The following is a 27,648-nucleotide window of genomic DNA, read 5'->3' as shown; positions in this document are numbered from 1 at the left end:
GAGATGATTCAAAGGCAATCATTGAAATCTGGCTAAGAACATGTTATAGATGCTTCAAGTGCTTTAATAGTAAATGTAGGCCAAACATCCAATGATGAACCCAGATCTCATACCTCAGTTGTCTCAACAAGTGAGCAGAGAACAACTGATTCACAGGAGCAAGTCATACTAGAATTGGAAAAGGATAAGTTCTACACTCTGGAAGAACTGGATGAGCTAGATCAGTCAATGGCCTATATGGCTAGAAAATTCTCTAACATTAGAGTAAGGAAGCCAAGATACTTCGAAAGTAAAGGATAGTCTTTTAACAAAGTCAGCAGCTGTAAATAGAAAGGGAAGTACAATTCTGATAGCAAAAGTGGTTACAAAACTGGATATGTTGACATATCTAATATAAGGTGCTTCAGCTGTGATGAACTAGGTCACTTTGCTACAGAATGCAGGAAACCCACGAAGGAAAAGAAAGATAAGGCTTATCTTGAACTTGAAGCAAAATATGAAACTCTTCTGAAGAAATAGCAAAGCAAAGCTTATATTGTAGAAGGTAAAAGTTGGGATGATTCTGAAAATGATGAAGATGAAGAACTCGGAAACTATGCACTCATGGCCTTGAAGCAAGGAGAATCATCCTCATCTAAATCATAGGTACCAACCCTTACCTCCACTGATTTAAATGAGAATCAATATATGGAAACTGTTGAAAAAATGAACACATAAATGTTTCATATTCATACAAGCATGGTTGCTTCTAATGAAGAAGTTACCAGATTAACAAAGTTAAATGAGAAGCTTGAAAGTGAAAAACAAGAAGCTGAATTGTTGATAGTGGAGCTTGAAGCCTTGAAACAAGAAAATGGCTATCTGAAAAACAAGCTCAAGTGTGCAAATGAGATTGAGGGTGTGTTAAGAGAAAAACTGGAGAAAAGTGAAGTAAAGTTGAAGTCCTTCAAGAATGCATCTGAATTGGTTGGTTAATACCATGAGAAAAACAAACCATGTGCAAACATTGCCATTGGTCTTGATTATAATACCTTAAACAGCAAGAAGAAAAACACCGGTGACGGAGGAAAAGCAACAAATAGTGAAAATATTCCAGCAATGCTGAAAAATGTTGGGTCACCAGTATTTAAGACTTGTGAGGTAAACTTCAGTGAAGAGGAATTGATTATCAAGCAAGAAATTGCAGATGAGGATAATGAAAAGAGGAATGCAGATTTAATTCAATCTTCCAAGGCTGAAGAAAATCTCATGGACAACCAAAGTACCAAGACTCCAGTCAAAGAAACCAAGATTGAAGATGCAAGTAAGAAGAAGAAAAATAGAAGTGGAAGAATTGGGAAAAACAAAAGCAACAATCTGAACTATGTTGCAGACCTTCCTGGCAAGAAGTGTGGAATATGTAGTTCTATAAATCATCTAACTCATCTTTGTAAAAAGGGTGTTAGTAAGCCAACTGAAGAAACTTGCAAATACAATGAAGCAGATTTAGATGATCCCTACTCATTCTGTGATAAGTTTGATTGCATCCCTTGCAACTTGAAAGTGATGAAGAGTTGTCACAAACTGAGAGTAGACCTAAAAGAAACACAAATTGAGTCTACATCAGAAAGAGAAAATGCATAACAATCATTGAACTCTATTTTATCTGAAACAAATCACTCTCCTTCTGCTAAATTAGTTAACAAGAAGAAAGTACCCAATACTGCTTGGGTTACTAAACAAACCTGAATCTCATTTTGTGCAGGGCAAAGAGAAGAATGTCATATGGATCATTGACATTGAATGTTCCAGACATATGACAGGTGATAAGGCCCTGCTATCACAGTTTGAGAAGAAAGCTGGCCCATTGGTGACCTTTGGAGACAACAATAAAGGATTCACAATGGGATATGGCAATATTGTTTCTAAAAATGTTGTCATTGATGATGTAGCACTGGTAGTTGGTCTTGAGGTGAATCTTCTCAGTGTTAGCCAAGCAAGAAAACTGGTGAAATTGCTCTGAAAGGGGCAAGGAAAGGAAGCTTGTTTGTTGCAGACTTGGACTCAACAAATAAGGATGGTATTTGTTACTTCTACACCAAGGCATCAGAAGAACAAAGCAAGCTATGGCACAAGAAGTTGGCTCACTTGAATTTTAAGGCAATTAACAATTTAGTCAAAACGAAGTTAGTAAGAAACATGCCCAAGCTGGAGTTTGCTCAAGTTGAAGTCTGTGAAGCTTGTCAGAAAGTAAAGATGAAAAGATCTAGTCACAAGTCAAAAACTGTGAATTCTATTAGTGCACCCTTGCAACTTATTCACATGGACTTGTTTGGACTAGTAAATGTCTTATCAATCTCAAGGAACATATATGCACTTGTGATGGTGGATGATTTCTCAAGATACACTTGGGTAGAATTTATGTACTCTAAAGATGAAACTCCATATATCATAATTGAGAATATCAAGAAGATAGAAAAGCAGGCTGGAGATTTCAATTATGTGAAAAGACTGAGAAGTGACAATGGAACAGAATTCAGAAATGCTACATTAAGTGAATTATGTAAAGGCAAAGGCATTGTTCAAGAATTCTCAGCTTCCAGGACACCTCAACAAAACAGAGTAGTTGAAAGAAAGAACAGAACATTGGTTGAAGCTGCTAGAACAATGCTGCAAGATGCCAACAAGTTTCTGGGAAGAGGCTGTCAACACTGCATGTCATACTCAGAACATATATCTCATTAACAAGGCACATGGCAGGTCACCCTACTCAATCATGTCGAAGAGAAAGCCTACTGTAAAGCATCTTCATGTGTTTGGAAGCAAGTGTTACATTTTGAAAGACAATTCTGTATATGTGGGAAAATTAGACTCAAAGGTCTTTGAAGCAATTTTTTTGGGATATTCACTGAAAAGAACATCCTAAAAAGTGTATGTGACTAATCAAAAGAAGATTATGGAAAACACAGATGTGACCTTTGATGATGACAAGTGCCCAGGATTGGAATGCCTTGATAAAAAAGAAGCTGAAGCCCTTACATTTGAAAACCTCAACATTGATAGTGATTCTGATGGAGAAGATGAAGTCAATGCATAAAAAATGATGAATGAAGAGTCTACTGAACAGGGAAATCATGGTAATGGAAGCTCATCTTAGATACATGATCTTGATGGCACAAATTCAGGGGGAAAAGAGAAGAAGGATCTACCGGTCATACTAATAATAAATAAAATAATGAAGACACAAGTCAACAAACTCACACTAGAAAATGGGATAGAAGTCACACTAGAGAAGCAATTATTGGTGATCCTAGTGCTGGTGTGAGGACTAGAAGTGCAACTGCTAATGAGTGCCTACATGCGTATTTTCTGTCTCAAGTAGAGCCTAAGAAAATTGATGAAGCTTTGCTGGATCCTGACTGGGTATCTGCCATGCAGGATGAGCTGAATCAGTTTGAAAGAAGAAAAGTCTGGAAGTTAGTTCCTGCACCAAAAAACAGAAGCATTATTGGAACAAAATGGGTTTTCAGGAACAAAATGGATGAAAATGGTATAGTCACCAGAAACAAAACAAGGTTGGTTGGAAAAGGCTACTCACAAGAAGAATGGATTGATTATGATGAAAATTTTGCTCCTTTTACAAGACTTGAAGCTATAAGAATTTTTCTAGCATTTTCTGCACACTCAAATTTTAAAGTGTATCAAATGGATGTCAAAAGTGCCTTTCTGAATGGTGAGTTAGAAGAAAAAGTTTATGTGCAACAGCCTCCTGGCTTTGAGGATCCAAAATTTCCCAACTTTGTGTATAAGTTACTCAAGGCTCTATATGGACTAAAACATGCACCTAGAGCTTGATATGACACATTATCAAATTTTCTATTGAAGCATGGTTTTACTAGAGGAACCATAGACAAGACTCTCTTCTACAAGAAACATGGTGAAGATATGATTTTAGTTCAGATCTATATAGATGATATTATCTTTGGTTCTACTAATGAGAAGTTGTGCCAAAGATTCTCCAAGCTTATGCAAAGTGAATATGAAATGAGTATGATGGGGGAACTGAGTTACTTCCTTGGACTTCAAGTCAGCCAAAGAAGTGATGGTATATTCATCAGCCAAACTAAATATGTCAAGGATCTTTTGAAAAAGTTTGGAATGGTTGATTTTTCACCTGCATCTACACCTATGTCTACTGCAACAACGTTGGATGAAGATAAAAAGGGCAAGAGTGTAGACCAGACAGCAAGTAGACCAGACACCTATCTCAAGCTACAGAGGGATGATTGGATCATTGCTTTACTTGACAGCAAGTAGACTAGACATCATGTTTGCAACATGTCTATGTGCAAGATTTCAAGCCAATCCAAAAGAATCACATTTGATGGTCGTAAAGAGGATTTTCAGATATTTGAAGGGAACTCCTAACTTGGGATTATGGTATCCTAAGGGAGCTGATTTTGAAGCTGTTGGATACACAGATGCAGATTTTGCTGGATGCAGGGTTGAGAGAAAGAGTACCAGTGGAAGTTGTCAATTTCTTGGATAAAGACTTGTATCTTGGTACAACAAGAAATAACAATCTGTATCAACTTCTACAGTTGAAGCTAAATACATAGCTATAGGGAGTTGTTGTGCTCAAGTGCTTTGGATTAGAATTTAGCTAATGGATTATGGCCTAGTGTTACACAAAATTCCTATCATGTGTGACAATACTAGTGCTATATCTATAGTAGCTAATCCAGTAAATCATTCTAGGACAAATCACATTCATGTGAGGTACCATTTCATTAGAGAACATGCTACTAATGGTATCATTGAGCTCATTTTTGTACCAATAGAAAAACAACTAGCTGACTTTTTACTAAACCTTTGGATGAAGCAACTTTCACTAGACTTGTAGGTGAAATTGGAATGCTCAATTTTTCATCCTAAGGCAAGAACTCAGCAAATGTTGTGCAGCAGATTAATCTCCAGTAAATCAAAATGAATTTGATTAAATTGGAAATTAACTTAAATATGAATTATAAATATTTCAGAAATCTCTGTATATTTGTCTTTCAAATTTAATTAACTTTGAATCGTTCAAATTCGGAGTGAACTGCTTAGTTGTTAATTTACATCCTTAATATTTAAAATTAACTCAAGGCATAATTACAATAACCAAAAGTATCTAGAGAACTGAGTTCTCGATAAGTATAAAGTGACTTCTCGACAAGTCATTTAAGGACTTCTCGAGTGAGTCTTCGATAAGTCAGCTTACTGACTTCTCGATAGGTTCAAAATGACTTATCGATAAGTCCTTATAGAGTTCTCTAGTAGTATTCATTCACAGAGTTCTCTATCAGTACAAACTTTAACTCATCAATAACTCGTAACTGAGATAATTTAAATTGATAAATTATTTTAGTAAAATACTTTTGAAAAATGCATTTTAATTTTATTTTGAATTTATTCAAGTAGAAGTTAGAATTAATTCAGTCCACTTTTGGGGACAAACTGGGTATTTATTTGACATTTCGATAAGTCAAGTTTGAGTTCTCTATAAGAGTGATTTAAAATGACTTCTCGATATGTACTTCACTTCTCTAAATGACTTCTCGATAGACAAACTCCAAATGTCTATTTTTGAGTTCTCGACAAGTCATCTTCTTTCACTATAAATACCCAGACTTCTCGATTAATTTGAACTTGAATTTTTTTTTATTTTTAAGAAAACTGAATATTTATTACTTCATATCCTCAGTATATGAAGTTAATAAATAATAGATCAAAAGAAGCACAAAGTATAAAAAAAACTGAACAAATTTAAATCATAACTTCTGTTTAGAAAAATACTTTTGACATACTTTGTCTCTAATTTCTCTGACTTATTGCCATATTTACATACTCTTGTGATTTCTTGTTTATGTGAAAATAGGTTAGTCTAATGTTGGTAAACTAGTACATTATTTGTGTTGTTTTGAGTATGCTGATAGTGGTTAAATTATTTGACTATATGCTGATAGGAGTAGTTATTTTTTTTTATAGGGAGTACTTGTTTATTTGCATGGGGAACAGTTATTCTAAATAGTGAACTAATATTCTTGAGTACTTGCATGGGGAATAGTAACTAGTCAATTCTAACTGTCAAATGTGCTTATGTTATTATTACTCTTATTATCCGGGCAACTCAAGAGTCTATTGGTTTCTATCTTTACTCCCTCTATAAATTAAAACGCTTCACTCTTTATCATTCATCACTCTCCTATTCTCAACAAACATCTGATTTCAAACTCACCTACTGTTCATCTCTCTCTCTATTTCTCTAATCATGCCCCGGTCTTTTACAGACTTAATCATGGAGCTTATCAGCCTGTTCATCATTTAGATGGAGATCAAATCTACTTTGATCCCTTTGGACTCCGTGTACGTCTCAGAGGGGTTGTTTGTAGCCCCTTTGATATTCCAAGAGAGATTTTTAATGAACTCTCATGGGATGATCAACTCAACATCCTTTTCCTTGAGATGGAAGTCTCTCTCGAGCAGGAGAGACGTGCAAGAGTAGCTGAGCAGCAACGCCTTGCTACTCTGGAGTTGTAGGAGAGAATCATTTCTCTTGCACACTCTATGTCCAGAGCTTATCATCACAGGGCAAGGAGGCTGGAGGCAGAGAAGAAAAAGTCCAAACTAGAGTAGTTAGGATTAGGATTTACTTGTTAATCTATGTCTTAATGTACTTAGTTTCTATTATTAATGAAAATCTAAATTATTCTCTAAGTATTCTTTTCTTTATGTAATGAATCCTTTGTGCTTATATATGTATTGAATATTATCTTCTCTGCAATAATGCTTGAAACTAAAATATCTTACAATGTCTTTGTCTAATGAAACTAAAAAAAGGGGGACATTTGTTCAATGCATTACAGGTTCAACACAATAGGGAATTCAGATAATCTATCCACAAGTATTAGTGCTAAAAGCTGCAGCTAAAACATTTCAAAACTAAACTGCAGTTCACCAAAACATAGCAATACAAACACAAACTCAAACACAATCCCACTCAGGTAACTCCCAAAAGGAACCTGTTTTATAAAAGGACAAAATCCCCAGAATGTTCTTTAGTTGTTTTGTTGTTTGAGAAAAAGGAACTAGTATCACAAACCATGGAAACTTATCAATTTTTCATGAATATCACTCATGCACTTTTACGTGCAAAACAGTCTTAACAGACTGATAGGTTTGAGGGTAGTACTCCTGAGGGGGAGCTATCTAAATGCTCTCCAATTCAATTGGAGGTTCCTCAAGAAGGAACAACTCCCCTCATAACTCTAGCAAAAGATGCCTTAGCAGTAAGAGCTAGAAGTAAAATTGCCCATGATCCTGTCATGAGAAAGGAAAGCTTAGCACATTCAAGTGCTAGTGTGTTGCAAGACACACAAGGGTTTGAGGCTGGTGCACATGACAGTAACCAAGTCAAATCCCCTCCAATTCAATTGGAGGTCCCACTACAAGTGGAGGACAACACACTGTCATAACCACAGAGCAATCTGTGAGTCAAACTGTGACCCTAGTCACAGATGCTTATGCACTCACTATTCTGGTGAAATGAGTATGATTATCCCTATATGGACTTCCCCTAATCACATGATCACATATTAACTCTTCTCAGCCACCTCTTATTTCTGTAGGATAAACAACAATTGAACCTTTTATGTGAGAATATGAGAAAAGATTGAGAGAATCATAAAAAATAAGAGAGGCAGGATCCTTCCTGGCAAAAGGAGAGGTAGATGAGTGTCTGGATTTAGCAATCCTTGTGAGGTTACTCTGACTCTTAAAAGTCATGAGGATAGTGCAGTGAGAAATAGTGAGACTGCTTATTCAAAAGAACAGAGAGCTTAGGATTTTCCTATTCTATTCTACTTGATAAACTCTTCACTACAGAATTCACTAAAATTTGAAGCTGCTGATAGTGTTCTATATGAACATTGACAAAAGCTTGAACAATGTGCATCTAGCTGGATCTTTCTTCCTCAAGATAATGTCAAAAAGGGGGAGAATATATCTGAATGCCAAAACAGCTAATAGATATTGCAGATAATAATATTCTTTTCTTGATAGGGGGAGAAGGAAGAATAAATCTAAATACAACTCACAAAAGAAGATCAGATGGGAAACTTGGGTTCTTGGGTTCTGCATTTAGATAAAGTTTTGACATCATCAATCAGAACTTGTGCATAATTTCATAATAAACAAGTTGGGGGAGATTGTAATATATAATAGATGATGTCAAAGTTTACTGGAGCTAACAATGTCATTAACATCTATGATCTGAGTGGAAGATTAATGAATAGTTATTTTCAGTAATCAGTTAAGATTGGGGCCAACCCTAAGTTAGTTGTATTGTTATCTAAATTTGTATTCTGTACTTATAACACTTAAAGTCTGTAAAAATGCAAAGGAGCAGACTGGAATCTTTTTCCTGAAATAGTATCAAGCCTAAGGATTCTATCTGGAAGAAGATCAAGAAGATCATACCTCAGAAGAATTTTGAAGAAGCTTGGAGTTGAATAAATCTGTTTGGAGAAAAATGTTCTAAGTCAAGATCTCCACAAGTCACAATTTTAATGTTATAGAGAAGTCATTCGAGAACTCCAGAATGACTTACCGAGAAGTCATTCAAACTCCATAGAGTATCGACGGATAAGCAATATCTACTCGACGGATGAGCTATATATCCACTCGATGGATGAATAACATCTACTCGACGGATGAGCAATATCTACTTGACGGATAAGCTACATATCTACTCGACGGATGAGCAATATATACTCAACGGATAAGAAATATCCACCGGGAGTAGAGAAGTCAGGAAAGCTACTCGAGAACTCAAAAAGATATCGACAAGTCATTCTTTCACTAGAGAACTCAGAGTTATCGACAAGTCTATATCCATTCGAGAACTCAGAGATATCTATAAGTCAAGTGAAGTTATGAAGACTAGAAATCTCGATGAGCACAAGACCTCTAAAAGCCAAACTCATTATGGAGTACTAGAGATCTCGATAAGCCTTTGTACTTATCAAGATATCAAGTGTTCCAATGAATCAAACTGGAGATCTCGATGTACAGTCTTAAAGTACAGAATTGCAGATCAGTTTAATATCCAAGATAAACAATCAACAAATAATCCAACAGATGGATTGACAAGTCTACAAAAAGTAGCTTGAAGTGTGTGCAAGATCAATGGCAAAGATTAAAGTAAACACAGGATACTAAAGATATGCTAAGCCAGAAATGGAAGATTTGCTTTTCTATAAATAGAAATGATAAGTGACAGTTTAGAAAAGCTAATAGCATGTTTATTATCCACTATGTAAACCAACAGTTAACTGAGCTATAAAGTTAACACTGGTCCTCTAGTTAGAAGTATAAATTTAGATAAAAATTCTTGTAACACTCTCGAGAAGAAGCTGAGCTCTTTAACTTCGAAGAGCTTAAAATTTTTGTTGCAAAGCATTTTAATTTTTAATACAAAAATCAAGTGAGTTTTGAAGATCTGTGTTCTTTATTTTGTGCAAGTTTAATTTCTGCATGAACACTTTTCTATACAAGATTTAATTTACTTAGTTCAACCATTATCTTTCAAGAAAAGCCTAAAATCAGAAAAACACATTCACCCCCCCTGTGTGTGATTCATTACCTAACACTTATGATATGTTGTAGCTCTTGAATCTGGGCCAACATGGTCTCTCGCTCTAATAGAAGTGCCTCATAGTTGTAGTAGGGAACAGGGTATGTAGTAAACTGGAAAGATTCACCCGCCACCGAAAGTCTGGTAGAGTCAGAATCAGCAGGTGGGGGTCCTCGAATAGGTGGTCTCACGCCAGGAAGTTGAATAGCTTGTAATGATGCTACCGTCATAACTGGTACTATAGCTGACACTGGTGGAAGAGCAAGGCGTGGATCAGCTGACAGTCTTCTAACTGAAGGTTCCGAGTGATAAGATGATATCGAAATAAAGGAAAATGCCATCACCGCTATCTGAAAATTACGCTTCTTGATAAGAATCTCGAATCTCGCCACGAATCATACAAAAACCTACTATTTAACTGCACTCAACTTCTCAACATTCTATTTCATTATTTTCTAATACTAACCTTAACCCTCTACCCATTCCCGATAATCTAGGCTTGTGACAGTGACTTTAAACCTTAGCTCTGATGCCAAACCTGTGACGCCTTCCAAACCCGGGTCAGAAGTTTGGGGTCCACAACTCACAAATATACCATATTTAAACCTGTTTATAAACAATATAATAATATATATATAATGACCCTACTTACCATATCCACGGATCGCAACAGTTCAAAGTATGTCCACAAGCCACAACCTTATTTATTACAAACGTACCAAATCCCAAATTTATTTATCTTATATCTAAAGTCAAACTTTATTACAAACTTTTATTATACATTAGCCACACATCTTCCATTAGCTCATTCCATTTCAACCTGTAAACCTAGATGGCACACTCCACTGGGGATCCTCGCCATCACCAGTTTCCTTCTTAACTGGAAAAGAACATAAACAGATTCGCAAGAGTTAGCTAACTAGCTCAGCAAGTCACAATGACAATACTGAAATTAAATAATAAACAATTGAAATGATATAGGGAATCAAGTTTCCCGATAAGCAATGATTAGAATTGGATATTCACTTTCATTTTTAAAAATCGAGGTTAGGCTGCTGATCAGTCACAAACTAACCCCGAGCAAGGCTCCCAGCTTTGCTCTATATACTGGATCCAAGGCATGCATTGGCCTATTATGACCACGAATCTGGTCCGACCACGAATATGGTCCATATTTAAAAATAATCTAATACTATTATAATAACATGATAAACAATGTAGTTCAATAAACTGAATCATAAACAACATTTATCTTTAAGCATACGGTGATTCACAACACCATAAAGGTATAGTAAGGTAAACAGGAAAATTGACTTTCAATCCAGGGAAAGAATCAGAGTATAGAAGACCAAGGGTTCAAAGGTAACAAGGAATGGTCTTATGTTATACAAGGCATAAATGTTCATTTTTAAGCAATCTCATACCAAGGATCAGTATGTGGTAGATATGTATTTATGGAGTAGTATCAGATATGTGTGGTTCGTATACAAGAATTCAATAATCAATGGTTTACAAGGAATCAGGCTCGCGGCTCAAGACCAATAAGAATCAGGGTTTAGGATTAAGTACTTCAAAGTACTTGAAATATAGAATATGAACTACCGGGAATAATTGCAACATGAAGAAAAGAGTTCAAAAGTACTCGCAATTATACTACAAGAAAGTTCAGGGACACTTGCCTTGTCAATTTGCTTTCACTTTACTAACACTTATCAATTGGTTCCCACTCACTGACCACTTGCTTTCCTTTTCTAAGTCTCACTTCCTCTGTTAGACATCATATATACTTATCAACACTACTTCTCATCTCATTCCATTCGATACAAGCTTCTATCTACCCTTCGTTTTACCCAAATCCGATGTACGGATTAAAAATTATAGCAAAAACAGTCAAACTATGCACAAACAATCATTTTATACAGCAATCAGGTCACATATAACACATAACACGTAAGATATTCAATCCAAATAATTTTTCAAAGAAGATTCGGGGTTAAAATGATTTTCCAGGTATTTAATACAAATTTTTGAACATTTTTTGGAATTAAAACGGGACTCCAAATCATTTTATAATTAAATAATAGAGTTCAAACACCCGAATCTGACTTTAAAATAATTTTATAATAATTATCGATTTTTGAAAAAAAATTAAAATAATATTTTAAACCTCGAAACTATTTTTTGGAATTTTTAAATCAAAATAAATATTTAAATCTAATTAAATAATCAATTAAAATTATTTAATAACTAATAAAATTAATAAATCAATTATTATTTAAATTAATTGACTAATTAAATAATTAATTATTAATTAAATTAATTAATTAATTAATTAAGATTTTTTTAACTTAAAAATAATTTTCAGAAATTAAATATTGAATTTTGGAATTTAAAATAAATAAAAACAATTTATGAAATTAGTTATAAAAGTTAATATAATTTTTGTAAATAACTAAAACATGAATCTAATTTTTGGATTTTTTTGAAACACCAGGGACTGCTTTGCAAAGCTGAACAAACCGGGGGGGAGGGGTCAAATAGCATTTCTGCCATCTTCCCCGTCTTACGCCGGCGGTCGCCATTGCCGACGACCCTAAGCTGGCCAAGAAATCTTTTTCGAATTCAGAAGCATGCCAGACTGTGCAGATTTATAGTACAGAACAAGGTGATCATTATTCCACAAACAAAATTATCACACCATGTCTGAAATGACCGGAAATTGGTGAAGAACACTTGCCGGCGGGGAGCGTTTTCCAGAATCCGGCGAGGTCGATTACAATAATTCAAGAATCGTTTGTTAATTCCAAATATACCAATCGATTTATTTTTCCACGATCTACACATCCATGTAATCAATTTCATCTAATAACCCCTAACAAAGAAATGCCTAATTTTCAATTAAGAACATTCAAACACATAAACCCTAGTTCTTCAATTCAAGAATCAAACAGCAATTTGAACATGTTATTGAATTTCAAATTAGTCATATAATATACCAAAATGACCAGGAAGAAAAGATCTACATGATTATGTTATTAAATCATATCAAAAATATCAAGAACAAAAATTCCTAATTTAATCCATAAATAATTTGAATTAAAACAATTAAATAAGAAAAATACCTTGTTTTCTGCACAAAAATAGATGGTGGATTCAGAAAGAGGTTTTCGAGAGCTTCATTTTGTTATTTTGCACGCCCGAATTGGAGTTCGATAACACCTTCGTTTTTGCGATTGATTTTCAAGAACGCGGTATTTTATTAGGGTTTTCTCTGTATTTTACTGGTTTCTACTGTCTGAATATGATTTTACGAGTAAAATGAAATAAGAAAAGGGCTATTTATATTTACGGAATATTAGTACGTTCTGGATCATGTTGGATCGATAAATACGTTTCTTAGCCGCTATGTAACTATAAATACGATCCTATCGAATAAGATTTTGGATAAACATTATCCTGTTTTGGATAAGCACAATCCTGTTTTGGATAAGTATTATCCTGTTTTGAATAATTATCGAAACCGGGCTTTTATAATATGATTTGTACGAAGATAATGTTATCGAAAAAGGTTAGCGTATCGAAAATATTACGCTGGGCCGCGCACGGGTCAAACCGTAATCCGGATCGAAAAATTCAAAACATGGAAAATGTCTGGAATTACCAGATTAGGTTAGGAAGGACTTTTCGGAAGAGTTTCGGGTTGTAAAAACGTAAAAACGGTTAAGGTTGGACGATTCCCGAATTTATAAATTAATTTTGTAATTATTCAGAAAATAATTAATAAATTCATAAATCAATATAAAATCATATGATACTCCAAAAATTACCAGAAAAATACCTTAATTCTCTATATTTTATTCTGGACATAATAAAATTAACATACCTAGACTTTACCACATATGGACATTCACATAACAACACCAATCATCAGATAATTCACCAAAAATCATATAAAATCACATAAAAATCATTTACTGATAAAACAATTACACGTTATTTCCCGGATATTACATCACCTTTGTTGATTATCACCATGGCACTTTTTTTAATATTTTCTTCCTTAGTTTTTAAAACATTGACACTCATCATCGATGACCCTGCTAGTGAGAAGATAATTCATTCCTGATAAAAGTTCCATAACTCCAATCCTTGACTTATAATTTAAACTCTATTGTTTAGAATCCTTGTAATTTCTCCCTAGCATCAGCTTTATAAAAGATAATTGCTTTTCAAACAAAAAGAATGTTTTCTTAAGATTGGTGGATTGGACTAAGATGCAAGTCCCTTTCACACTTATTATATTAGGCTTAAAAGTTGCCTAGGGATCCCAAATAAAATTTGTTAGAACCCAGCGAGGTTCGGGATTACTTCGCAGCTGATCACCAGCTGTAATCCGTAGTGTCATAAATTTTTTGAGCAATGATTTGGTTAAGAATGTTTTGACTTAAATAGTGATGCCATCCACCCTAATTCCGAATTATGAATTGCTATGCTGTTAAATTATGTCTTATGTTATATCTTGCTGAACGTTTGGCTGACTTCTTGCTATTTATCCATGTTATTTCAGCTAGCAAGTATGGTTAGATTCAAGCAGACTGCTAGTAAGTCCACTAGAGATGCTGAGGCTTATGTGAGAGCTCAAGTAGTATAGTTGGCGTCTATGTGAGGACCGATAGTTATGTCAAAGTTGTAATAGTTATAGTGTTGGACTGTTCAAATACTGAACCTTTACGATCTTGGATTTTATTGTAAACAGCCATTTGTAATGACTTTATATTTATTAGTTGTTATCTATTAGTTTTATTTTTGCCATGTGACACTTATCAAAGTATCCATCTGTATGTAACTCTGAAATGCGTTTCTCATTAATATGGCTTAAACACAACGCTAGAGGTAATGTTTGATTTGAGTCCTCTTGGAACATATAAATTGTTAACTGATTGTGCAACATTACAAGTCTTATCACTGAAATAGAATAAAAAACTGTTGTTTATTTAATTAAAATGAAATACCTTTCTTGTCCTGATAAGAAATTAATATATGTATCCGCTAAAAGAAGGCACGTAATAACAATTTACCAAGTTCTCAACTTTATCTTATTGGTGAAATTAGTTACCGAGTTCCTCCAACTAGAGCAACAATTTTTTCTCAAATTATAACCCGATACTTGAAGCTTGACCATTGTTGGTCTTCTTCCTTAGATCTTCCAAATAAGCTCGACAGTTTAACCTCCAATAATCCGATTATTTCCACAGAAGTGACAATCGTGTTCTTTAGCAACACCACTAATAGGCTTCAAAAGCCCCCTTGGGATTGGACCCTCGTTTGGTACTGAATAAAATCAAATCTTAACCTTACATGTCCACTTTCCTTTCTCATTTATATTCCATGTGTACACCATCAATGTAGACATAGTTTATGCTTTTACCGTGTTATTTCAGCAGTTCTAAATATGCCTCACAACTCAATTGGTGTTTTGTTTATCTCATTCATTTTGTTCATAACAAACTGAGAATATAAGCTGTTCAAAGATTGTTTGATCAAATAAAGTTGTGTCTTTAGACTAGTCTTGAAACCTAAAATATCAAGGTACATATTCCTATCATCTTTAAATATTTGGTCCAACCGGATCTCATTCTTTTATTTATGCAAATTTATAGTTCCTTATTATTGTCAAATCTTTCTTGACGAGCCTATCCTTCAAACATCTTTGAAGGTGCTCAATCACATCATAAGCATCAATTTGCTCTTATTGCTTCTAAAGCTCGGCACTTATAATTGCAAGTATGAGACATGAAATATCAGTTGCATAATCAATTTGCTTCAGGTAAGCATTTTGTTCAACACATGTTTTATTCTCAGCTATAAGAAATAAGGGAAGGGTCTGAGTGACATCCTTGAACCTGAGGATAATCATTAAGTTCCCATGTCAGTCAAGGAAATTATTTCATGTCAGCTTGTCCTTCTCAAGGACTATTAAATAGAGCAGTTATTTGTATTATTTGTCAATTGATATCTATAATATTAAAGTGAATGATATAAATTAGTTTAGAGATGATCATTAAAATATGTTCAAGTGATTATTCATATATATTATAACGACTCGTGTATTTTTGAATCATTTAATTATGTAATTATGGAAATTATTAAATAAATAAAATATGTATGTTGGTGTTGACCGCTATGTGTTGTTTGATTATTATCCATATGTGATTTATGGTGTACCGGGTTGTCTGCGCGATTAATTATGGGATCATATTGAATTGTTTTCACTTTCAAAAGTGGATTTAGTGCAAATTTATTTGCATAAATATTGGGAATATTTCTAAAATTGTTTTTATGATTTTATAATTACAATAATTATTTTTAGGATTTTATAAAATTGAGAAATCAATATTTCATTAATTATTTATCTTTAAATGATTTTCTGAGTATGTTTAATGGTAAAATCCATATTTAATTCTAAAATTCTTCAAAAATTATGAAACTCATATTTATTTAAGTTTGGAATATTCTGAGAATTTTAAAATTATTTTGGAAATTTTAGGGATTAATTTCACCCGCACGTTGTTTCGGTTGTTTGTTAAAAGCGGGTATAAACTGTGTTTCAGAAATTATTTTAAACTTACGAAATTTATGTTTTTGTAAACTCCGGGATATTTATGACATTTTAAATCTATGTTCGTAATTTTCGAAGGCTGTTTTATTCGCACCTTATTTCGTTAATTTCGCATTTCGGGGCTAAATAGACCTTTAACTCTTCGTAATTATCCTAAATGTAACGTATCAGTTTTTTAGATGATGTATTGCCACATATTTCTTGCTGATAATTTTACAGAAAATAAATAAAACAAAAACGCACAACACACACCCAGACCTCTGATCTCTCTCATTTTCCTTTCTCATAACTCTCTCGGTATTTTCTCTCTCACATCTCTATTTCTCTTTCTTTCCTCATCCTCCCACTTCGTCTTCTTCTTGTATCTGTTTTTCGTGTTCCCGATTTGGTGCCACTGGTTGTTTCCGGCATGGTCGCCGCTTCTGTTCTTGAGGCTGTGTTCCGGTATATATATATATATACGTGTTGTGATAGTGTAAATTGTGTGTGCGTGTACCTTGAGGCTGTGTTGCCTAATTTATGTGGTTCCGGCCGTGTTCTGTTCTGGTTGCGTGATATTGCTCGCGCGTGCTGTGCACGTGCTCCTGTGCTGAATTAAAACTATTATTAATTATATTTTGTTTTAATTTTTCTCTGTAGAAATTAATTTATGGCAATTCGTGATATGAAATGATTTTGGTGCGGAAAATTATTAATTTAATCGGTGAAGTACGCGTTGGAAACCCGAAACTAAACGGGTACCCGCGGATTTTACCGCCGTCCGCGATGAATTTCGACGAGCGGACGGTGGACTATGATGATTATATTCTGAGTCCTAATTTAACAAATAAATGTAAAATACGAATAATAATAGTATTGAATTGACGTTTGGGGAATTGTGAATATTGGTTGTTGTGAATTATTGTGGTGAAGTGACGTCGAATTGTTTCAACGGGTAGTCCGATAAACAAAGGAAACGCTGTCCGATTTTCGAAAAACTGAATTACGCAAATACGGAAACGTATCCGATGAATATCGGGATGTCGAGAGACTATATATATATATGTGTGTGTTTTATATGAAACTTGATTGTACGATGTGATGAAATATTTTTCTAAATCGATAACCTTGATTTCATAAAATAAAGAGTATGGGTATTTTCCGAAAACGATCACTGAACCGATTTTCAAGAACGTGAGCCCTAAGTGATACGTGTATTATTATATGAAGTATGTTACGAGTCGGATTTTGTTAAAGTTCGGGTAGATTGTTAGAGAGGATATGTCAAGCATAATCGAATGTCTAAGTTAGGATATTTCGACCTTGTAGGTCCTAGTCGGAATGCCTGAGAATTGGAATTGGACGAAAGATAGTTGGTGGTGAGTCGAAAAGCACAGTAAGGTCTCAATCAAAGGACTTAAGTGTTGAGGTCGAATCCAGAGTGATATAGTGGTTGGACGTAAAAGCCTAAGCGACAGAGTTGGCCCAGAATTGATCAGTAATAGTTGTAAAGCCTTGTAAGGCAAGTATTTCTGAACTTTTCTTCAAGATATATGTATATTACCAATGTTTTCAAACTGTTTTATAACATGTCGCTATTATACAAAATAACTCCTGTTTTATATTGTAAGAGCTTCAAACCATTTAACCTTGAACCCTGATTTTCTTGATCTTGAGCCATAAGCCTTATTCTTTGTAATCCGTCCTTTATTGATCCTCAGGCACAAAACCATACAAATATAATACTACTTCCCAAAGGTATAACTACCAACACCAAACACTGAAAGAGAATGATTTGAAAACACAGAAACTTTCATACTCCAATCATTTTTAATAACATCAAAGAACCATATCTTGAAAAATCATTACTGGTCAAATACCTGACCCCTGTACAAACTGAAAACCATTTCTTATACATACCCTGATATACCCTTGAGATATCCATGAGTTTCCTTACGTTTTTATGCAAATGTTCAACCGTTATTGATTATGATCTTGTTTTATTGAATCATATTATTATCGTATTGAACTGCTTAAGGATTGGATAGTTTTTATATATGTGGACCAGATTCGTGGTCAGACCATATCAATGGTCAAGTTAGGCCAATGTGTGCCTTGGATCCAGTAATTAGAGCAGTGATGTGTGCTTGCTCGGGGTTAGTGCGTGACTGATCAGCAGCCTAACCTTGGTTTTTAAAACTTAAAATGAATATCCAATTCTAATGATTAGTTAAAAAGAAAATTGATTCCTTTGAGTCATTTCATTTGATCATTGTTTAACCTCAGTTATCATTATCATGACTTGCTGAGCTAGTTAGCTCACTCTTGCGAATCTTTTTATATATGTTATAGTTGAAAAGGATATGGATGATAGTGAAGTTCCTCAGTCCAAAGTGCGGGCTAAGGTCCCAGTTGAGTTGGATCGAGCTAGCAGAAGCTTCATGGGGTAGAGAGATAGTCAGATTGTAAGAATACTCTTATTATCAGTTGTAAGTTAAATTAAAGGGAAATTTGGTACGTTGTAATAAAAGTTAAGGTTGTGGCTTGTTTTCATACTTTAACCTGTTGCGATCCGTGGTTTTATGAAGCAAGGTCATTATAAATAATATTTCTTATACAGGTTAATATAATGTGTTTATGTTGTGGACCCCAAACTTCTGACCCGGGTTTATAGGGCGTCACATATATTCACTATATATATCTCCCACTATTTTTATCAAATCAATAGCCCAAACTATTAATTCGGAAAGAATATAAAAGCTAATCTAATGAACTTACAAGTAAAACTTGAGGTAGATTCGAGATTTAATAATTACAAGATCAAACGACATGCAAGCCATATTTAAAAAAAAAACCAAAACCATTAACCTAAGGTCATAAACCATAAGCATCCATCATGCTCAAGTAACACATAAGAACATGTTAGAACACATAATCTGATCTTAACATATCATACTCATCATAATCTAATCATAAAAATTAAATATCACAAAATCAGATAATTTGAAATTAAATCTGATAACATTAAATCATAGATTACAGAGCCTAAACGATGTCAAATGCTGTACAGCCGATTCGATGATGGCTTCAGCCATCAGTTTTGTTCAGTCGCACGTTTTCCTTTCTGAAGGTACTCGTTCGCGAAAATCGGATACCAGACCCAGATTTCATCAAATCTGATATATCCGGTTCAGAATCGTATCAATTAAAATTCTTGTAATAAGAACAAAAACAAATCATACATATATCAGTATATATACATATTATATAGTCATCATATGATTATACAACTCACATGAATATCATATATTCAAAACATATATATACATAAAAATATATAAATATAACAACATGCAAAACATACAAAATCGCATATATAACAGTCATGTAAGATTGTATTCAATCTATCATCATAAAACTAGTAAACATATAAACGAGTTAAACATTTTTCGCAAGTTGCTTTGATGCCATTGAAGGGTTTCGAGGTATAAAATGGAGTGGAAACTGTAATTAAAAACGTGAAAACCCATAATTTTTGAAACCCACCACATGATCCATGCGAAAAACCTATATTTAATTCTTAGATGAGGTTGTTTACCTTATGAAGCTTTATAAATTGGTTGATTAATGGAGATCCAAAGCTTGTTCAATCACCACGCATCCCGCTCTCATGATTTATGCTCTATCGGTATCCACACGAATTATTGAATGTAAGGATTGAAAGTGTACTAGCACAAATTGTCTCTTCTTACTCTCTCTCCAACTTCTCTCTTGCTGCCGGGGACTGCATTGTTAACTTTTAGTTTATGTGTTTGTCATCAGTGATCGTTAAAGTTCATTGTCTCAGACATTGTTACTTACCTACTCTTTTCCTTGTCGTGTTTCAGGTACTCTAGCGAGCGTGTATGCAAACGCGTTCGCGGGCTCGTAAGAGAACTCTGGATCAAGCCGAGGAGAAAGTTGTAGTGATTTGAAGGGAAGTGTTTGAGGATGAAGAGAAAGTAGAAGAAGAAGAGAAATTTGAGGAACCAACTTTAGTAGTGATGGTAGATCAAGCAGAAATTCCTAAGGCTTTGATGGACTATTCTCAGCCTAAGGTCAATGATATTCAGTCGAGCATCATCAGACCAGCCATCATCGGCTAACACTTTTGAGATCAAGTCGAGCACGATTCAGATGATACATAATTCAGTTCAGTTTGGGGGTTGTCCTATAGAAGACCCCAACATGCACATCAGGGATTTCATCGAGATCTGCGACACTTTCAAGTTCAATGGGGTGACTGAAGATGCTATCAAGCTGCGATTCTTCCCATTCTCTCTAAGGGATTAGGCAAAGTGCTGGTTACATTCTCTACCACCAGGGTCTATCACCAAATGGGAGGATCTTGCTCAAAAGTTTCTCACTAAATTATTTCCTATGGCGAAGACTGCTGCAATCATGAATGCTCTTACTCAGTTTACACAGCAAACTGGAAAATCTCTGTATGAGGCTTGTGATCAATATAAAGAGATGCTAAGGAAGTGCCCACACCATGGCATGCCAGATTGGATGATTATAAACTGTTTCTACAATGGGTTGGGCGCACAGTCTAGACCTACGCACGATACAGCGTCTGGTGGAGCCTTATGGGCCAAAAGCTATAATGAAGCTTATGAGTTGATTGAGCTAATGGCAGCTAATAAATACCAGATACCTACGCAAATAATGTTGCAAGGCAAGGTAGCAGGAATTCTGGAAATAGATACAGCTATTGCTATAGTTGCTCAACTTCAATCCTTGACGATGAAAGTGGACTTTTTGGCTAATTATGGAGTTAATCAAATCACTAGTGTTTGTGAACTTTGTGCGGGGGCACATGAAACCGAGCTGTGTGCTATGTCTAGCGAATAAGCTCAATTTATGAGCAACTTTCAGAGATCACAGCAGCAAGCTCCAGCCACTTATCATCCCAATAACCACAATCATCCTAACTTCAGCTGGAGCAACAATCAGAATGCGGTGCAACAACCTTATCAACCATACACAGCAAAGCAGTATAACCCTCCTAGTTTTCAACAACCGCAATATGCCCCTAGACAAAAACTTCAACTTCAGCAGTTACCACAAGCTAATGAAAAATCTAAATTGGAGGAGTTGAGGCTCATGTGCAAAAGCCAACCTATTTTTATCAAGACCTTGGAGAATCAAATTGGGTAGATTGCTAATGCATTACTGAATCATTAACCTGGAATGCTTCCAAGCGATACTGAAGTGCCATGCAAGAAGGAAGCTAAGGAGCATGTTAAGGCAATTACATTGAGGTCTGGTAAGGTTGCAAATTTTGAAAAAGCTAAACTCAAGAAACTGAAGTTGTGGTTGAAGAAGAAGTGCAGAAGGAAGTAGAAGTGGAACCAAGGAAGACTACTGTTGAGCACACTCCTCCTGAGGGAAATACAGGGGAGAAACAGATCTATCCTCCACCTCATTTTCCTAGAAGGTTGCAGAAGAAAAAGTTGGATAAGCAGTTTGCAAAGTTTCTGGAGGTGTTCAAGAAACTTCACATCAACATACCTTTCGCTGAAGCTCTTGAACAAATGCCTAGCTACGCGAAGTTCATGAAAGGTATTTTTCTCTAGGAAGGTGAAGCTTGATGACTTAGAGACTGTTGCTCTCACGGAGGAATGCAGTGTTGTGTTACAACAGAAATTACCTCCGAAGCTTAAAGATCCTGGAAGCTTCACTATTCCTTGCACCATCAAAAAAGTGTCATTTGACAAATGCTTATGTGATTTGGGAGCTAGCATCAATCTAATGCCTCTCTCAATCTTCAAGAAGTTGGACTTACCTGATCCTAAACCTACTTATATGACTTTACAGTTGGTCGATTGTTTTATTACATATCCACGAGGTAATTTGGAGGATGTCTTGGTTAAGGTCAATAATCTCATCTTTCATGCTAATTTGTAATTCTTGATTTCGAGGAGGATAAGAAGATTCCCATAATCTTGGGAAGACCTTTCTTGGCTACTGGTCGAACCTTGATAGATGTGCAGAAATGTGAGCTCACCATATGAGTGCTGGATCAGGATGTAACTTTTAATGTGTTCAATGCTATGAAATTCCCTATGAAAAATGAGGAGAGTTTTAAGGTGGAGATGGTCGATTTTGTGGTTAATTCTGAACTTGATCGATTGCTAAGGTATGACGCCTTAGAAAAGGCCTTGTTGGGGAATTCCGATAGTGAAGATGACGAAGGTGAAGAGCACTTGCAATATTTGAATGCTTCTCCCTGGAAGAGAAAGATGAATATGCCTTTTAACTCTCTTGGAATGGAGGAGCTAAAAAATTCTCCAAAGCACCTCAAGCCATCTATTGAGGAAGCTCCTACTCTTGAGCTTAAGCCTTTACCTGAATATTTGAGGTATGCATTTGTAGGTGATGCATCTACTTTTCCTGTTATTATTGCATCTGACCTTTCAGGTAGCGAGGAGGAAAAGCTTTTGAGAATTCTTAGAAAATTCAAATCGGAAATTGGTTGGACTATAGAAGATATCAAGGGAATCAGCCCTTCTTATTGCATGCACAAAATTCTGCTAGAGGAAGGAAGCAAGCTTACTGTTGATAAAAAGAGATGGCTAAATCCGATCATGAAATAGGTTGTGTAGAAAGAAATCCTCAAGTGGCTAGATGCAGGGATCATCTATCCTATTTCTGACAGTTCATGGGTGAGCCCAGTTCAGTGTATGCCAAAGAAAGGAGGTATCACTGTGGTAAAAATGAGAAGAATGAGCTTATTCCTACACGAACAGTCACGGGATGGAGAGTTTGCATGGATTATAGGAAGATGAACATTGCTACAAGGAAGAATCAATTCCCTCTTCCTTTCATTGATTAGATGCTTGATAGATTGGCTAGGCATGATTACTGCTATCTTCTGGATGGCTATTCGGGATATAATAAGATTTGTATCGCTCCAGAAGATCAAGAGAAAACTACATTCACATGTCCTTTTGGTACTTTTGGATTCCGTGGAGTTTCTTTTGGGCTATGTGGTGCACCAGCCACTTTTCAAAGATGCATGATGGCTATCTTCTCTGATATGATTGGTAATAATGTAGAAGTATTCATGGATGATTTCTCGATATTTGGAACTTCTTATGATGAATGCTTGCACAATTTTGGGTTAGTGGTGAAAAGGTGCGTTGAGACCAATTTGGTTCTCAATTGGGAGAAATATCATTTTATGGTGTGCCAAGGCATCATTATTGGTCATCAGGTTTCTAGTAAGGGTCTTGAGGTGGACAAAGCCAAGGTGGGGGTTATCGAAAAACTTACTCCACCAATTTCTGATAAGGAAATTCGTAGTTTTCTTGGTCATGCGGGTTTTCATAGGCGTTTCATCAAGGACTTCTCTAAGATTTCAAATCTGCTGTGCAATTTGCTAGATAAAGATGTTCCTTTCAAGTTTGATGATGAGTGCCTTGCTTCTTTCGAGACACTAAAGAAGAGTTTGATTACGGCACCTGTCATAACTGCACTTGATTGGCCTGAACCTTTTGAAATGATGTGTGATGCAAGTGACTATACAGTTGGAGCAGTTCTTGGGAAAAGAAAGAACAACATATTTCATGTAGTCTACTATGCTATTAAGACTCTTAATGGTGCTCAACTGAACTACACCACTACTGAGAAAAAACTTTTGGCTATTGTCTATGGTTTTGAGAAATTTCGATCTTATCTGCTTGGGACGAAGGTGACAGTTTGCACAGATCATGCTACCATTCGATATCTCTTCTCGAAGAAGGAATTGAAGCCTAGATTGATTCAATGGGTTCTTTTACTTCAGGAGTTTAAATTAGAGATCAAGGACAAAAAAGGGACTGAAAATCAAGTCTCCGATTATCTCTCGTGTTTAGAGAATCCAAATGCAACTTCACAAGATAAGTCTTTGATTAATGAATCTTTTCCCGATGAGCAATTATTTGGAGTGCAAGCAGAAGAACCGTGGTTCGCCGATTTTGTGAACTACCTTGTGAGTAATGTTATGCCTCCAGATTTGACTTTCGCTCAAAGGAAGAAGTTTTTGCATGAATTGAAGTGGTATATGTGGGATGCGCCATTTCTTTTTCGACAAGGAGCTGATCAAATCATCAGAAGATGTATTCCCTACAGCGAAACGGTGGGGATCTTGAGAGATTGCCTTTCAACGGCTTATGGAGGACACTATGTTGGAGAAAAGACATCATCTCATATTCTTCAAGCAGATTTCTTTTGGCCAACTTTGTTTAAAGATGCTTATCAGTTCCTTTTGAAATGTGATCGATGTCAACGTGTGGGTAATATGTCCAAGAAGGGAAAGATGCCTCTTAATATGCTTCTCGAGGTTGATGTCTTCGATGTTTGGGGATCGACTTCATGGGGCCATTTGTCTCATCTTGTAATAATCAGTATATCTTCTTGGGGGTTGATTATGTCTCGAAATGGGTTGAAGTCAAGGCATTTCCAATGAACGATGTGAAGGTAGTGCTTAATTCTCTACACAAGCAGATATTCACAAGTTTTGGAACTTCGAGAGTCATAATCAGTGATGAGGGGTCGCAGTTTTGCAATTGTAATTTCACTGCTATGATGCCAAGGTATAATGTGAATCATCGCATTACTACGGCTTATCATCCTCAGATGAATGGTCAAGCTGAGGTATCTAACAGAGAGATCAAGCACATTTTAGAGAAAGTTGTGTGTCCATCGAGAAAAGATTGGTCTTTGAAGCTGGATGAAGCTATTTGGGCATATCGAACAACGTACAAGACTCCACTAGGGATGTCACCGTATCAATTAGTTTATGGTAAGGGGTGTCATTTGCTGGTGGAGCTAGAGCATAAGGCGTATTGGGCTTTGAAGAAGTTGAATCTTGATTTGGATGCAGTTTGTAAGAAGAGAACGCTTCAATTGAATGAACTCGACGAGTTTCGACTTTAAGTATATGAAAATAATAAAATGTATAAGAAGAAAGTCAAGAGGTAGCACGATAGGGGTCTAGTGCTCAAATCATTTGTGCCGGGGTAACAAGTTCTTTTGTTTAATTCTCGTCTTTGTCTTTTTCTTAGAAAGTTGAAGTCAAGGTGGTCAGGGCCGTTTGTTGTCAAAACTGTGTTTATACATGGAGCGGTGGAAATTTTTGAGAATGATCTGGTCCAAGCATTCAAGGTAAATGGTCAGAGGTTGAAGCATTACCATGGTGACACAGCAAACCGCGAGGTGGTTAGTACCGTTTTATTGTCCGTTTGATCTCGCATTTCTACGTCAAGCTAATGATGTAAAGCAAGCGCTTCTTGGGAGGCAACCCAAGTTGGTTGTACATTTGTAGATAGAGGAAGAAGAAAGAAAGGAGATAAGCACAAGAAAATCAAAAAAATAAAAATTTTCAGGGCCAACTACAGTAGCACGGCGTGCCCGCGCCACTTTTCCAGAAACAGAGTGCGGCCGCGCTGCCTGGCGGGGCGGCCGCGCTGCCTGGCGGGGCGGCCGCGCTAAAAAGTCAGAAGCACGGTACGGCCGCGCCGCGCCCGCGCCGAGGCAGCGCGCGGCCGCGCTGCCCCCTGTATCGGAAAAAAATAAAAATAGCAAAAAAAGAAGAGAAAATCGGGGAATTACTACAAAATCAATTTCTACCCGATTTTTACTCTTCCACGTCCCAAATTTCCCACTCCAAATCAAACCCATTATTCCCACTATTCCCATAATCAATTCCCTCTTCTATTTCATATCTAATTCTCTTCAAACCTCCTATATATATACAATTATACAAACTTCTCCATCACTTCTCAAATTCTCAAACACAATTCTCTCTCAAACACTTATCTTTTATTCTCTTTTATTCAATCCCAATGGCACCCAAAAGACAGCGTACTCAAGTAAGCAGCTGCACCACTGATTCTTCGAGTGCAGGTGGTGTGAGGCCTAGGTTTTCAACTCCCGAGGCTGAAGCGGAGTATATGAGGCTTCTCTCGAAGTCTATAGCCAAAGAGCGTGGTTTTCTGCCATCAGGGAAAGATGGTAAGTTGTTGGAGATGATCTTGGAGATGGGATGGGTTGCTTTTTGTGAGGCACCCTCTGTTGTGCCCATGAGTGTGGTTCATGAGTTTTATGCGAATGCGAAGGCGGAAGAAGAATGGTTTCACTGTGGTTAGGGGGATGACAGTGGAGTACAGTGCAGAAGCGATAAGGAAGGTGATTGATTAGCCCGCGAGGAAGCCCGGTTAGGATATTTGGAATGAAAAGACTCCGGAGGAGTTTGATTTGGATTTGGTAGTTGCTACCCTGTGTGTGCCTGAGACTCACTAGAAGTTCAAGAGGGGCACAACTGATTATTCCACATTCCCTGCTTCGTGCATGAACAGGTTTGCACGTGCATGGAATTTTTTATTTTTGCTAACATCATGCCATCTTCTCATGTACATGATATCACTGTGGAGCGTGCACGTTTGTTGTGGGGTATTCTGCAGGGAGATTGTGTGGACCTTGGTATGGTTATTTACCAAGGGATTCTGAGATTTTTGTGAGGGAGTACTACGGGTTCTATACCCTGTGCCTCCATTGTAACGAAGTTGTACGTGGCAGTTGGTGTTCATTGGCCAGCACACGTGCAACTCTAGATTCCGAGTGCTCCGATTGATAGTACCACTTTGTTGACGATGCAAGAGTGGGATGGAGGAAAGCCTGATTTGAAGTGGCTTGGGTACTCTTTTGACCATCTTCCAGGTGGAAGGCCAGCTGCTGGTGCAGCTCAGACGAGTAGAGTCGCTTGGAGATCTCAGTTAGGTGAAGAGGCTGGTCCATTGCAGCAGGAGCAGATGTTGGATTTGGTATGAGCATGGGGCAGTATAGGCGTCTAGCGAGGAGGATAGATGCGATGCATGACATCCGTAGTCGGTTTGCACGTGATCACATCCAGGCATTAGGGACTGCATTCAGAGCCACAAGTGTTGACATCTAGTGGCCAATATTTGGTGAGGATTCCGTGTATCAACCTCCAGACATGCCTGACACTCCACCCGTTGGGGGTGAGGATCCTGATTCGGATTAGGTCTGCGTTATTCCTTACTATTACCTTCACTGAGGACAGTGAAAATTTTAAGTTTGGGGGTAGTAGTTGAAGGAATATGTTTTGTATAAGTCGCATATAGTTGCACATTCATGATAGTTTAGTGCATATATTTGCATCTTTGCCATGTAGTAATTTTTTAAATTTATTATTATAGTTTTTATGATAGTTTGTTCATTTAGTTCATGCATTTGCATAATAACATGATCCCTTAGATGATTTTTCCGATTGATTTGTGATATTGATGCTAGTGTAGTGATTTCGTATTTAGTGATGTTAAGTCCTATCGAGTTGATTTGCATGCTAGAG

At 36.2% G+C, this 27,648-nt stretch overlaps 1 non-coding gene across 1 annotated transcript; it reads right to left on the bottom strand.

Annotated features, from left to right (window-relative positions):
• Positions 1 to 20,687: 20,687 nt before the first annotated feature.
• Positions 20,688 to 20,794, bottom strand: LOC141694923 (small nucleolar RNA R71). Its single transcript, XR_012564202.1, has one exon. It is a non-coding gene; the product is annotated as a small nucleolar RNA R71 (small nucleolar RNA).
• Between the last annotated feature and the right edge of the window lie 6,854 nt (positions 20,795 to 27,648).

This window comes from Apium graveolens, chromosome 10, assembly GCF_009905375.1.
Source record: "Apium graveolens cultivar Ventura chromosome 10, ASM990537v1, whole genome shotgun sequence".
In the NCBI taxonomy this organism is placed as follows: Eukaryota; Viridiplantae; Streptophyta; class Magnoliopsida; order Apiales; family Apiaceae; genus Apium; species Apium graveolens.
Note: the sequence above shows the minus strand (reverse complement) of the source record. Positions and strands in the feature narration are given on the sequence as shown.